Source organism: Eptesicus fuscus, chromosome 1 (assembly GCF_027574615.1).
Source record: "Eptesicus fuscus isolate TK198812 chromosome 1, DD_ASM_mEF_20220401, whole genome shotgun sequence".
Taxonomy (NCBI): Eukaryota; Metazoa; Chordata; class Mammalia; order Chiroptera; family Vespertilionidae; genus Eptesicus; species Eptesicus fuscus.
This window is the reverse complement of record NC_072473.1, coordinates 116638642-116652183: the sequence shown is the minus strand read 5'-3', so window position 1 is coordinate 116652183 and position 13542 is coordinate 116638642. Positions and strand designations below refer to the sequence as shown.

The following is a 13542-nucleotide window of genomic DNA, read 5'->3' as shown; positions in this document are numbered from 1 at the left end:
TATGGCAGATATTGTGAAAAAAAAAAACAAAAAAAACAAAGAATCAATACACACGAAATAAGAATTTTACAAGAGAACAGACATGAGGTAATAGAAGCAAAAACTAAAGATCATTAGAAAGAAAATTGCCTAAGCTGAACAAATATTTTACCTCTTAGTTTCAAAGACATGACTAATTTGGGGAAAATGTTTAGTTTCAAGTTCAATGACTGCAGTAAACCAGGAAAATGTAGTAAATTAAAAAATAAATGTTAACATTTAATATTCCAATGCTCTAATTCACTAAATGAAATAAACTTGAAATATATTTTTAAGTAAGTAGAAATGTAAGAAGAATCAAGAGAAATACATTTATGGGACATTTTAAAAAAATGCCCTGCAAAAATTTTATAGATCACATAAACAGGAAAAAATAAGTGGGGATAGCCTTGCCAGCATGGCTTAGTGGTTGAGCATCGACCTATGAACCAGGAGGTCATGGTTCGATTCCTGGTCAGGGCATATGCCTGGTTGCAGGCTCAATCCCTAGTGTGTGGCATGCAAGAAGCAGCTAATCAATGATTCTCATCATTGATGTTTCTATCTCTCTCTCCCTCTCCCTTCCTCTCTGAAATCAATAAAAAATATTTAAAAAAATAAAAATAAATGGGAATATAGAAGAATTTTAATGTTGCAATTAATAGCTGGTCTTACCAGAAAGGTGGCCCAAGAACTGATGTCTTACGCCTTTTCTAGAATCCAACTGAAATGGAAAGAAAAGATGGTGGTAGTGGCAGGGAATCCCTTGCATCCAAGGAACCACAACAATACAAACCTTGAAAGATTTCTTTAAATAACTTGCAGTGGGAAAAGATTGAAGGGTGTCACAAAAGGTCATATCACAATTGTGATTTGATAGTGTCAATAATGGAGACTAGCTTGAGGAATGGGGCACATTTGGAAATCTGGACAGCACTACACTAGATACCACATGTGCCTCTACACAGCAATCCTTGGTAGCATTGCCAGGACTGGTAGAACTTATATCCAGCATAAAGCAGAATGAGTTTTCTCTGAGCTGACTTTATTTACTCACTCATTGTTCATTCAGCAGGCAATTATTAAACATCGATGTGTGCCAGGTGTTGTACTAGGTGATGGGGAAAAAGTGGGAAAAAGGACAAATTAATTTCTTTCATGATTTTTATATTTTGTCTGGGGAGATATGCAAGTAAACAAACATAGAACTAAGCTCATTTAAAAAAGTTATATGTGCTACAAAAGAAACAATACAGGGTGATGTGATCCAGAGTGTATAGATGTTGGAGGTAAGAGGTACTTTAGATTGGGTGATCAATGAAGGGATTCCTTACTGACGAGGTGACATTTAAATTGAGACTGTAAAATTAAACATAGAAGAGCAGGAAAAAAAGGTGCTTTACGCTTAAGCAATAGCATCAAGAGGAGGGGGTGGTTGTACCCTTTATACAGTTGGAAAAAAACAAAACTTCTCAATATTGTAAAGATATCAATACTTTCCAAATTAGTTTATGGATAATTGCTGTGAAAAATAACAATGATTATTTTGATGGGTGAAAGGGTGTTAGAGTGAAATTAACATGCATGTAGAATAATAAACTGCTAGAATAGCGGAGAAAGTACACTACAATGCTAAAAACAAATTTCGGACAGTTTATTTCTAATGAAAGAATATAGCCCTGCCAGCATGGGTCAGTGGTTGAGCATAGACCTATGAACCAGGAAGTCATGGTTCGATTCCAGGCCAGGGCATATGTCCGGGTTGGGGCTCGAACCCCAGTGTGGGCCATGCAGGAGACAGCTGATCAATGATTCTCTCTCATCATTGATATTTCTATCTCTCTCTCCCTCTCCTTTCCTCTCTGAAATCAATACAAAATATTAAAAAAAGTATATAAAGACATGGAAAAAATAGTTCCCAAATAGCCTCCAATGTAAATACAAATGTAGTAATTTATAAAAGCAGCACTATATTAGAAAAAAAGAGATTGGCCAATAAACTAGGGCAATTGGTTAGTTGTTTACCCAATTTTATGTAGTCAGTTATCTCCAGTCACCAAAACATGGATTATAGAGTTAAATGTTTCATAAATAACTAATCTTAAAAGAAAACATAAGTAATAGTAATTAGTTGTGCAATATTGGAGTGAGGAAGACCTCTTGAAGCAAAAATAAGAGCTATCTAAAAGGAAAATAACATTGCATGTGGCGATGGATAATTACTTGCCATTTAAAATACAGGGAGGGGCAAAAGTAGGTTTACATTTTGTGAGTACATGAAACTCAGAGTTTATTCTTTTTTAAAAATATATTTTTATTGATTTTAGAGAGGAAGGGAGAGGAAGAGAGAGATAGAAACATCAATGATGAAAGATAATCATTGATCAGTTGCCTCCTGCATGCCCCCACTGGTGATCGAGCCTGCAACCCCGGACACGTGCCCTTGACCAGAATCAAACCCGAGACCCTTCAGTCCTCAGGCTGATGCTCTATCCACTGAGCAAAATTGGCTAGTGCCAGAGTTTATTCTTGTATTATCATTTATTAATTATTGAATTATTTCCCATACGAACAACTGTAATTCTATCCTGTATTTTCTAAATCACTTTTATTGAGAAAGTTTTAAATTTAAAATAAATGAATAAGGCTTATTAGAAAAGAACAAATCCAAAACAATTGCCTCAAAAGACAATTAAGGTATTATTTTCCAAAGAGGTAGATTTGGTGCCAGAAGAATCATGCCCTGAGGACAGTTTCCCTCTCTCTATATTTGGTAACCAAGCTTTACTCTTAAAAAATATAGATAATTGCTGTTGAGAGGTTTCTTATTCTTTAATCTTCAGGGGACAGATTGTCCAAAATTATTTTCGCCTAGTAGTCTCATTCTTAAAAACATAGTCAAATATTGATCTTACCATAAAGATCTGATAGGAGATAAACTTGGGATGGTCCCCCTGGACTATGGAGTCCATTAGGTCCAAAAGAGTACCTAATAGAGCACATATTTTATCATTTCCCCAAGCTTTCTGTGGAAATTCTGACTGATAAAAAATAAAAATCACAACATAGTTTGATACTTTAGTGCAGAATTCTTCCTTCTCTCTGTCCTGCAAAAACACTCAAAGTACTTTTTTTTCTCTCTCTCTCCCCAGACTCCTGACACTTTTGCTTTCATTAATCCCAGAGCAGCAACTTTCTTATGCAGACAGAATAGGCTCCTTGGGAATTACCAGCCTTATCATTATTTAAATAAAATTACATATGTATGCCAATTCAATTGTCTCCAAGTATCAGTGGTATTTCTCAGTCAGCAAGTAACCATGCTGTAGACTTTTTGCATTTTCATCTACTTTAAAGTGCAACTAGCTCTGCTAATGAAATCACTGTAGCCCAGCAGAAAGCTCAAGTTTGAAGTAAAGTGGGTTTTTTTTTCTTTTTCGATTCAAGGTTGTTTTACTTTCCAAATGACATTCCTCTGCACTGAAATGTTACTACTCATTGTGTTTCATCGAGGCCAATGTTAAATCTATAATTCAACCTCTTGGGAAAATAATGTTTGTTTTTATCTCCTCCATCTTCCGGGAGTAGCTATTCACAACCTCATGCCACTCGAGCTTTGTAATTGGAAAATTGTTAGCAAAATATTAAAAATTCTCGGATGGTCCCTGGCTGGATAGCTCAGTTGGTTAGCTCATCAACCCCACATACACCAAGGTTGAAGGCTGATTCCCCAGACAGGGCACATAGAAGAATCAACCAATGAATGCATAAATAAGTGAAACAACAAATTTCTCTCTCCCTTCTCTCTCTCTAAAGTCAATAAATTAAAAAAAAAAATCTCAGATGGAGTGCTGGGACCCAGGGACAGGAAAGTGCAGGTTCAAGTTCCTTAGCCAGTATTGGGGCTTTCTGGTTGATGCAGTGCTGGCGGGGGGTGGGGGAAGGGAGGTGGCTGGTTTGCCCCAGGTGGAGGCTGGAACAACCTAGGTTTCTCCAGACTGTCAGCAGAAACCTTCACTTTCAGGTCGCAGGGCCAGGCACAGTCCTTTGGCTTTGTGAGCAAGTCTTCCCAGGGCCCAGTCCCATAACTCAGGGTCTCTAGGTCCCTGATAGAGATGACTGGAGGAACTTGATACTGTCATCAATGATGAACGATATGCAAATAATCTATTCACTCAAAAACTATCATTCTCATCTATAGAATAAGTACTAATTGAGCTTAAACAACAAAAAATAGCAAATAATGTAATAACTTTACTTATATTTCTATACTCAAAATAGATTATTTATTTTGAATTATCCTTTATGAGGTAGTTGTAACATAAATGTTTTTGAAATGGGAAATTCTGTATGTCTTTTTCACAGGCACTGTACAAGTGGCTCTTTCATATTTGAAAACTTCTACAAGAGTGTCATGAACTTAACCCTACCATGACCATTCAGGAATATGAGCTAGATAATGACCAAACCTTATAATAAGTGAGGGAGGACAATGTAGCTGATGTAGCTTCTAGTACAGACTATTTGGTATCACAATGTAATGCTAGTTTCAGGCACTGATGAATATTGGGAGCTGGGATAATGTACATTGTTAGGGAGTCTTGCAAATAAATAACTTAATAAACCTCCAACTTCTAATAAACTGTGCCTCTACATAATCAGATTAATTTTAGTTTCACTACAGAAATGGAGTCAGCCTATTGGACCCAAAAGTATTGACTAACAAGAAGCATTGTCAATTTGAATGTGCTAATGAAAAAGCAGCACTCTTACATATATTAATGATAACTGTTCAGAAAATCAAGGCAGAGCTGCTTAATTAGCTTTTGGATTTAAAGCATAAACTGAAAAATAATTCAGGGATGTTTAAAATGTGTTTGATGCTAGCTAAAGATGGCATCTATTCTAAAGTAGTATTAGCATATATTTTGCATGTGTGTGTGCTTGTGTATGTACTGGCATATCTTTTCTTTAAAGGTATAGTTTAAGAGAGGATTGACAAGATCCCTCTCAAAATTCTATGTGTTCAATCCCAGGAGTCTTTCTATACTCACTATCTGATGGGATTTGACAGTACAAAATTCAGTTGCAAAACCACATATAATGAAAACAGGCTGTAGCATTGCACGATCTTGCTAGAGGCTAATCACTTTATAATGAGTTTAGTGAAAAGTACCTATGCAATAAGTTGTAGTTGACAGCAGCCCAAGGGAACCTCTAAGTGCTAAAAATTAGCAGCTGAGAGATGTTGGATTGCATCCTTTTGAAGATAGAAAACAGATTCCTTTCTAAAATACAAGCAGTTTAAATTTGACATAAATCAAACAGATGGTAAAAGAAATATCTTGTTGCTATGGGCTTTGTCCTGTTTTTGTTCTCACTGTTTTATGAAGTAAAAGAAGAAAAAAAAGCTAGACTTCTAGTGTTCTAATCTGAGGAAACAATATCTTAAAAGCACAGAGAAAATGATTTTTTTTCATTGCAATATTGTGTATTTGACAATTCATGGAAATTTTTACACCAAGCTATATTTAAAGAAAATGGTGAACATGCATCAAACCAGCAGCATACTTTTAAATGATTCACTTTCATTGCGGATTTTGGATATTAAATAATCAATATGGAATGGGAAAATTATAATAAAACACAATCACTACTATTTATAAGACTGTTGCAGAGCTGTTTTGAGCCTTCTATGCATCAGAGGAGTGTAATTTTGGTTAGACTGTACTGATGCTATTGATAAGCATAAAAAACCCATGCTAATTTTGCCTGCAAGGAAGATGCAGCATAGGAAATAAAGAAAGAAGGTTATGGCATTGCTTGGTAGAATGAAATATATAAAATAATGTTTTAGCTTTCCAGCTTGCACTAGAAATTACAAAGAACAAAACAGAAAAGAGAGACATTTGACATAGTGCCATGAAATGCATTTGACACAGTGCCATGAAAAACATTTCTGAACTTCAGTACATTTCCTAGAATCAAAGGACACACACTGTATCAGTGTTTTATAGAGGTCAAAATCATCAACAGTCTGACAGTTATAATTGTCAGATATAGTCTCTAAACTACTTGTGTTCCTATAATAAGTACTTGTATTGAAATTATATAGTAAGTATATACAAAGTTCCACAAATGTACGAGGTAAGAAATGTAATTTTACAGTAAGATTTGACAATACCACCTAAAGTTGCTAAGATGTAACAAGGGAGGACACAATGGGATGGTGCAAACAGGTTAAGTCTCACAGAGTCTTTGTGCTTTCAGTCAGGGTTTGAGGATAGTGTAGAAGTTAAATGAGCAGAAAGAGCAGAGAAGAGCATTCCTGAAAAGCAGAGCAATACAAGGAAGATATTGACTAGGTTGTGGGAGACATTAAATGTGAAACAGAGGCTTCCCTAGCCAGTGTGACTCAGTTGGTTGGAGGGTCGCAAGTTCAATTGCCCATCAGGGCACATGCCTGGGTTTGGGTTTGATCCCCCATCCAGGTGCATGAAGGAGGCAACCAATCAATGTTTCTCTCTCATATCAATATTTCTCTTGTTCTCTCCCACTCCCTTATTCTCTCTCTAAAATCAACAACAATAAGCCCTGCCAGTGTGGCTCAGTGGTTGAGCACCAACCCATGAACCAAGAGGTCACAGTGGTTTGAATCCCAGTCAAAGCACATGCCACAATTGCAGGCTCAATCACCAGTAGGAGCATGCAGGAGGTAGCTGAAGGATGATTCTCTCTAATCATTGATGTTTCTATCTCTCTCTCCCTCTCCCTTCTTCTCTCTCTAAAATCAATAAAAAACATATTTAAAATAATAATAATTTAAAAAAAAACAAAACATGTCCTTGGGTGAGGTTTTTTTTTTTTTTAAGTGAAACTGGGGAATTACAGGTTTACTTGTTAGTTGATTATGGGGCCATTGAAGGATTCAAATAAAAGGCAATGTGTGTAAAATAGTGTTTCTTTTTGTTTTGTTTGTTTGCTTAAGATTTACTGATCATCAAATACAAAAGACTGAAGGCAAATAAATTAGTTAAGAGATCATTGGCAACCATCCAAGGAAGCAGTGATGAAGGTCTGAACAAAGGTTGTGACAGAGGGGACAAAAGGGAAGGATATTGCAGAAAAAAAGAGAATATACTGGGATTGGTTACTGATAGGATATGAAGGGAAAGGGGTGAATCAGTGTTTGTGATAAACAAGGTAAGATTTCAATGTCTTGTTGTCTTTAAGTCTCTTCAGAAAGAAAATATTTAAGAGTGATTTGAAGACTTAAACCTGAGCACAGAGAGAGGAATTTAAATATATATATATATATATATATATATATATATATATATATATATCCTATCTAATAAAAGAGTAATATGCAAATTGACCATCACTCCAACACACAAGATGGCTGCCCACATGTGGACACAAGATGGCCACCACAAGATGGCCAGCAGGGGAGTGCAGTTGGGAGGGACCAGGCCTGCAAGGGAGGGCAGTTGTGGGTGATCAGGCCAGCAGGGGAGGGCAGTTAGGGGTGACCAGGCTGGCAGAGGAGGAAAGTTGGGGGCGACTGGGCCTGCAGGGGAGGGTAGTTGGGGGGGACCGGGCCTGCAGGGAAGGGCAGTTGGGGGGGACCCAAGCCTGCAGGGGAGAGCAGTTAGGGGGGACTAGGCCTGCAGGGGAGGGCAGTTGGGGGGGCCAGGTCTGCAGAGGAGGGCAGTTTGGGGTGACCAGGCATGTAGGGGAGGGCAGTTAGGGGGGACCAGGCTGGCAGGGGAGGGCAGTTAGGGGTGACCAGGCTGACAGGGGAGGGCAGTTAGGGCTGGCAGGGGAGCAGTTAGGCATCAATCAGGCTGGCAGGGGAGTGGTTAGGGGGTGATTATGCTGGCAGGCAGAAGCAGTTAGGGGCAATCAGGGAGGAAGGTAGACGAGCAGTTGGGAGCCAGCAGTCCTGGATTGTGAGAGGGATGTCTGACTGCCCATTTAGCCCCGATCTTATTGAGATCGGGCCTAAACAGGCAGTCGGACATCACTCGAGGGGTCCCAGATTGAACTATACATATATAGTTCAGAGGGAAAACTGATTTTTTTCCATTTTATTAAATTTTTTATTTATCTTTATTATTGAAAGTGTTACAGATGTACCCATCCCCCAGCCATTGACCCCCCCTCTACCCCACTCCCAAAAACTGATTTTGAAGAAACATATTTATTACATTTTCCAGTTATTCTTGAGTGTCATTATGCAGAGGATTTGTGGAATGTCCTTGGTATTATGTTGATACTTTTTAATATTAAATATGGTTCAGACTATGGTTTGTTATTTTATGTTCTTGAAGTACATATAACATATTTGACAATATGTATTTGTCATGTAGTACTTTAATCATGTAGATGTAGCCTTAGTTGATAAGTCTGATCTTGATAATGAACTATTTAAAATTCTATTCATTTAGAATAGTATATACTGAATGGGACCAAAGTTTTGCCACTGAAACTCAGAAACCAAACTGAAACGTGCGGTTTTCCTCTGGGCAGGATGGAAAGGTGATTTCTTTTCCCGGGTTCTTTTCCAGGTGGATTTGAAGAATGAAGCCATGGAAAAAAGGTAGTATATGGAAAGGTGGAAATTATTGGAAAACAAGCACAGACTCCCAAGTAGGGAGGGGGTCCCAAAGGAGTGACCCACTAAGCACCTTTTTTCCTAAGGTTTATAAAGGTTGCAGTTCTTTGTGTCTGATATCCCATCTGATTGGTCACTATAGCAGCTTCAAAGCTCAAACCCCACTTGGGGTCCCCTTTTTTTCTCCCCCTTCTGTGGTAGAATTCACTATCCCCTGTGAAAATTTGTTTTCCTCTTTCTCCCTTTTGTTTCTCTACTCCCTGTGGCTTTCCCCTTATCTTCTGTGAATGGGTGTATTCCTTTCCCCTTATCTATTGGCATCTCTTCTCTCTCTGTGTGAATGTATGCTTTTTGGTATATCCCAGCCCCCAAACTTTTCAGTCCTCCTCCATGGACCCTCTTTATTTCTAAAATTCCATAAACCTCCCTATTTTACCCCTAAAAACTCCTTTCACCACCTTGAAGTTGCCTTTTGAGATATTGATTTTAAGCTGGTTATTAAGAAACAGAAGACTCAGAAAGAATCTTGACCCTCCCCCTTTTCCTGCCCAAAAAACTCAGAGATAAAATCCTGATTCAGGAAGGAAATCTTAGGATGTTCACCTTAGCCTAATTTGGATTAAGAATGATAAATAAGAAGGCTTCAGGCAGGCGGCTATAAGCTATATACTCTCCCACCCCCCCTCCACCTCATTCCATTGTTTCTGAGTTGCCTAGCAATAATTTGCCTACTATGTGTGTTCTACTCTTTCTCAACTACCTGTAAATCATCCATTTTCACTTCTGAAATCTAATACCCCATTTCCTCTTCCCATTTTTCTTTGTCCTAAAGGTCATATATACTCGGTGTTGCTTCACTGTCTTAGGAATTTTTATGCTTATGTGAATTCCTCGTGTGAATGAATTAAAACTTTGATTTTCTCCTGTGAATTTGTCTCTGTCAATTTGATTATCAGGCCACCTAGAAGAACTTAAAATGTGGGAAGAAAGTATTATATTTAGCCCACATAATACATTTAGAATATAATAAATGACAAATATGTTATATTTTCAAAGTCTGAAATTATTAGGGACACATTCTTGATGTCTGACACTTAGAAAACCTGATCTACATATTTCCTATTATAAAATGGAAGCAAACCAAACCGCAGTGATTACAAGTTGGTGTTAATAACACACAATATTTTAATGTTTCAAAATCCTTTTTTAAAACATCAAGCTAAGCCCAACAGTGGTGGCTCAGTGGTTGAGTGTCGACCTAAGAATCAGGAGGTTACAGTTCGATTCTGAGTCAGGGCATCCCCAGTATGGGGCATCTATCTCATCATTGATGTTTCTATCTCTCTCTCCCTCTCCCTTCCTCTCTGAAATCATGAAAATATATTTAAAAAATAAAATATCAAGCTGATGCAGTTGCTCACAGAAATCAAAAACATTTTTTATCATTAAACTTTATGTTGATGGGTCTCAAAATTCTGTGACCAACTTTTGGTCAAGTTATTTCCATTAAAGAGTACAGATTTTTAAAACTAATAACTTAAAAACTGACACACACACACACACACACACACACACACACACACACACACACACACAAACCCAATTGGTCAACAAAACATTCTCCTTTCCTTCTGAAGGTTTTATGATGCATTGTAATCATTAACCACTCTTTTACTATTAAAGTTAAATGGCCGATTTAGACAAACAGTTCTGAGACCATTCTTCCACCACTGATTAAGACTGGGGTGACAGGTACTGAAGATAATATTTATTTAGCCTTCTGAGCTTTCTGGACTGACTTGGTGACTGCCAACTCCAGCTGCCTTCTTTGGTGACACCCACAGCAACTGTCTGTTTCATGATACGAATGACAAAATGGTCCAGAGGAGGATAGTCTAAGAAGCTCTCAACACACATGGGTTTGCCAGAAACCATATTGACCATGGTAACATCATCAGATTTCAGAAACTTTCAGCTATATTCCATCTTTTTTCCAGAATGGCAATCAATCAATCTTCAGCTGAGCAAATTTGCAAGCAATGTGAGCTGTGTGACAATCAGCACAGGTGCATATCCAAGCACTGATTTGGCCTGGATGATTCAGGATAATCACCTGAGCTATGTAGCCAGCTGCTTACATTGGTGGATCATTTTTAATGTCACCAGCCACATTGCCATGGTGAACATCTTTGACAGACAAGTTCTTGACATTGAAGCCCACACTGTCCCCAAGAAGAGCTTCACTAAAAGCTTCATGGTGCAGCCCAGCTGACATGGGTCAGTGGTTGAGTGTCAACCTATGAACCAGGAGCTCATGGTTTGATTCCTGGTCAGGGCACATGCCTGAGTTGTGGGCACGATCCCCAGTAGGGTGCCTGCAGGAGGCAGCTGATCAATGATTCTCATCACTGATATTTCTTTGTCTCTCTCCCTCTCCTTTTCTTTCTGAGATCAATATTTAATAAAAGAGTAATATGCAAATTAACCATCACTCTGCTACACCCACACGCCATGCCCACCAGCCAATCAGGAGCAAGTATGCAAATTAAACCAACCAAGATGGCTGTGACCACTGAGCGAGCAGGAGGCTTGGGTTTCCCCAGCAATGGAGGAAGCCAAGCTTTCCGCAATCCCTGGCCTGCCCAGGCCTTCACTCAAGGCTACAAACTTTCAATAATAGAAGATAAATAAATCCCAGATACCAGGGCCTCCACTTGGGTTGCTAGGGGGCATGGCTGGCCTACAAACCACCACAGCCCCCTTGCCCAGGCTGCCCCATGCCCCAAGGGAACACCCACCTTGATCCGGGACACCCTTCAGGGAAAACCAGCTGGCCTCCACCCATGCATCAGGCCTCTATCCTATCTAATAAAAGAGTAATATGCAAATTGACCATCACTCCAACACAATATGGCTGCCCCCATGTGGTCAAGGATGGCTGCCCCCATGTGGACACAAGATGGCCACCACAAGATGGCCGGCAGGGGAGGGTAGTTGGGAGGGACCAAGCCTGCAAGGGAGGGCAGTTGTGGGCAAACAGGCCAGCAGGGGAGGGCAGTTGGGAGGGACCAGGCCTGCAAGGGAGGGAAGTTGGGGGCGACCGGGCCTGCAGGGGACGGCAGTTAGGGGCAAACAGGCTGGCAGGGGAGCAATTAGGCATCAATCAGGCTGGCAGGGGAGTGGTTAGGGGATGATCAGGCTAGCAGGCAGAAGCGGTTAGGGGCAATCGGGAAGGCAGGCAGGCGAGCCGTTGGGAGCCAGCACTCCTGGACTGTGAGAGGGATGTCCAACTGCCCGTTTAGGCCCAATCCCAGTAGCATTGGGCCTAAATGGACAGTCGGACATCCCTCGAGGGGTCCCATATTGGAGAGGGTGCAGGCTGGGCTGAGGGACACCCCCCCACACACGAATTTTGTGCATCGGGCCTCTAGTATATATATACATACATATATATATATATTGATTAAGGTATTACAAATGTGTCCTTATTCCTCCAGTGTCCTCCTCCCCCAGTCCTGCTCTCACCCTCACCCCCTGTTGTCTGCGTCCTTTGCTTATGCTTATATGCATGCATACAAGTCCTTTGGTTGATCTCTCCCCCTTACCCCTCCCCTACTTTCCCTCTGAGATTTGAGCATCTGATTGATGCTTCTCTGTCTCTAAATCTATTTTTGTTCATCAGTTTATGTTGCTCATTATAATCCACAAATGAATGAGTTCATTCGATATTTATCTTTTGCTGACTTATTTCACTTAGCATAATGCTCTCCAGCTCAGCAACAGACTTTACTTAAGTTGTAATGTTTACTGCCACAAAGGTGACCACCATGACAGGTTTGAGAACACCAGTCTCCACTCGGCCTACAGGGACAGTACCAATACCACCAGTTTTGTAGACAGTCTGGAGGGCCAGATGCAGGGGTTTGTCAGCTGGGCCAGTTGGTGATAGGATGCAATTTAAATCTTCAAGCAATGTGGTTCTACTGGCATTGCCATCTTTATGGGTGACTTTATATCCTTTGACCCAAGACATATTAGCTCTTGGTTCCAGCATGTTATCATGATTCTAATTAGAAATTGGCACAAATGTTACTGGGTCAAGGTTGTAGCCAATTTTCTTAATGTAGGTACTGATTTCTTTAACAATGTCCTCATACCTCTTTTGGATGTAGGGTGGCTCTGCGGAATCCATTTTGCTAACATCAACAATCAGTTGTTTCACACCCAGTGTGTAAGCCAGCAGGTCTGCACATTCTTGGTTCAAATTCACCAACACCAACAACAACAATCAGGACAGCACAGTCAATCTGAGGTGTGCCTTTAATCATGTTTTTTGCTAAAGTCTCTGTGTCCTGGGGCATCAGTGATGGTCACACAATAATTGCTGGTCTCAAATTTCCACAGGTAGATATCAACGGTGATAACGCTCACGTTTAGTTTTCAGTTTATCCAAGACCCAGACATACTTGAAGGAGCGCTTTACCATCTCACCATCTTCCTTCTCAAATTTTTCAGTGGTTCTTTTGGCAATCCCACCATGTTTGTAGATCAGATTTGGCTGGTAGTGATAGGTTTGTTGGAATCTACAAATCCAGTGACAACTATGTTGATATGAGTCTTTTCCTTTCCTGAGTGGTGGTTTTCAAGACACTTGTATTCTGGAGGCAAACCTGTTGCAAAAAGAGAGAAATCAAATGTTTAAAAAAATAAAAATATTTTCGATATAAGAAATCATTTACATGTTCTAATGTATTGTATTTTTTTAATATACAGGAAATATAAATTCAAGTCAACACACCTCACATATATACTCCATCTCCTGAGAACCATAAATTCATGTTTCCAGTTGTTTCAACCTCTTCTTGTTAGATAACAGCAGGCCATGTGTGAACCCCTAGAATTGCAGT

The 13542-nt window shown here is 39.6% G+C and overlaps 1 pseudogene; it reads right to left on the bottom strand.

The window, feature by feature from the left end:
* Window positions 1–10403: 10403 nt before the first annotated feature.
* On the bottom strand, window positions 10404–13258 carry LOC103303822 (elongation factor 1-alpha 1-like; annotated as a pseudogene).
* Between the last annotated feature and the right edge of the window lie 284 nt (window positions 13259–13542).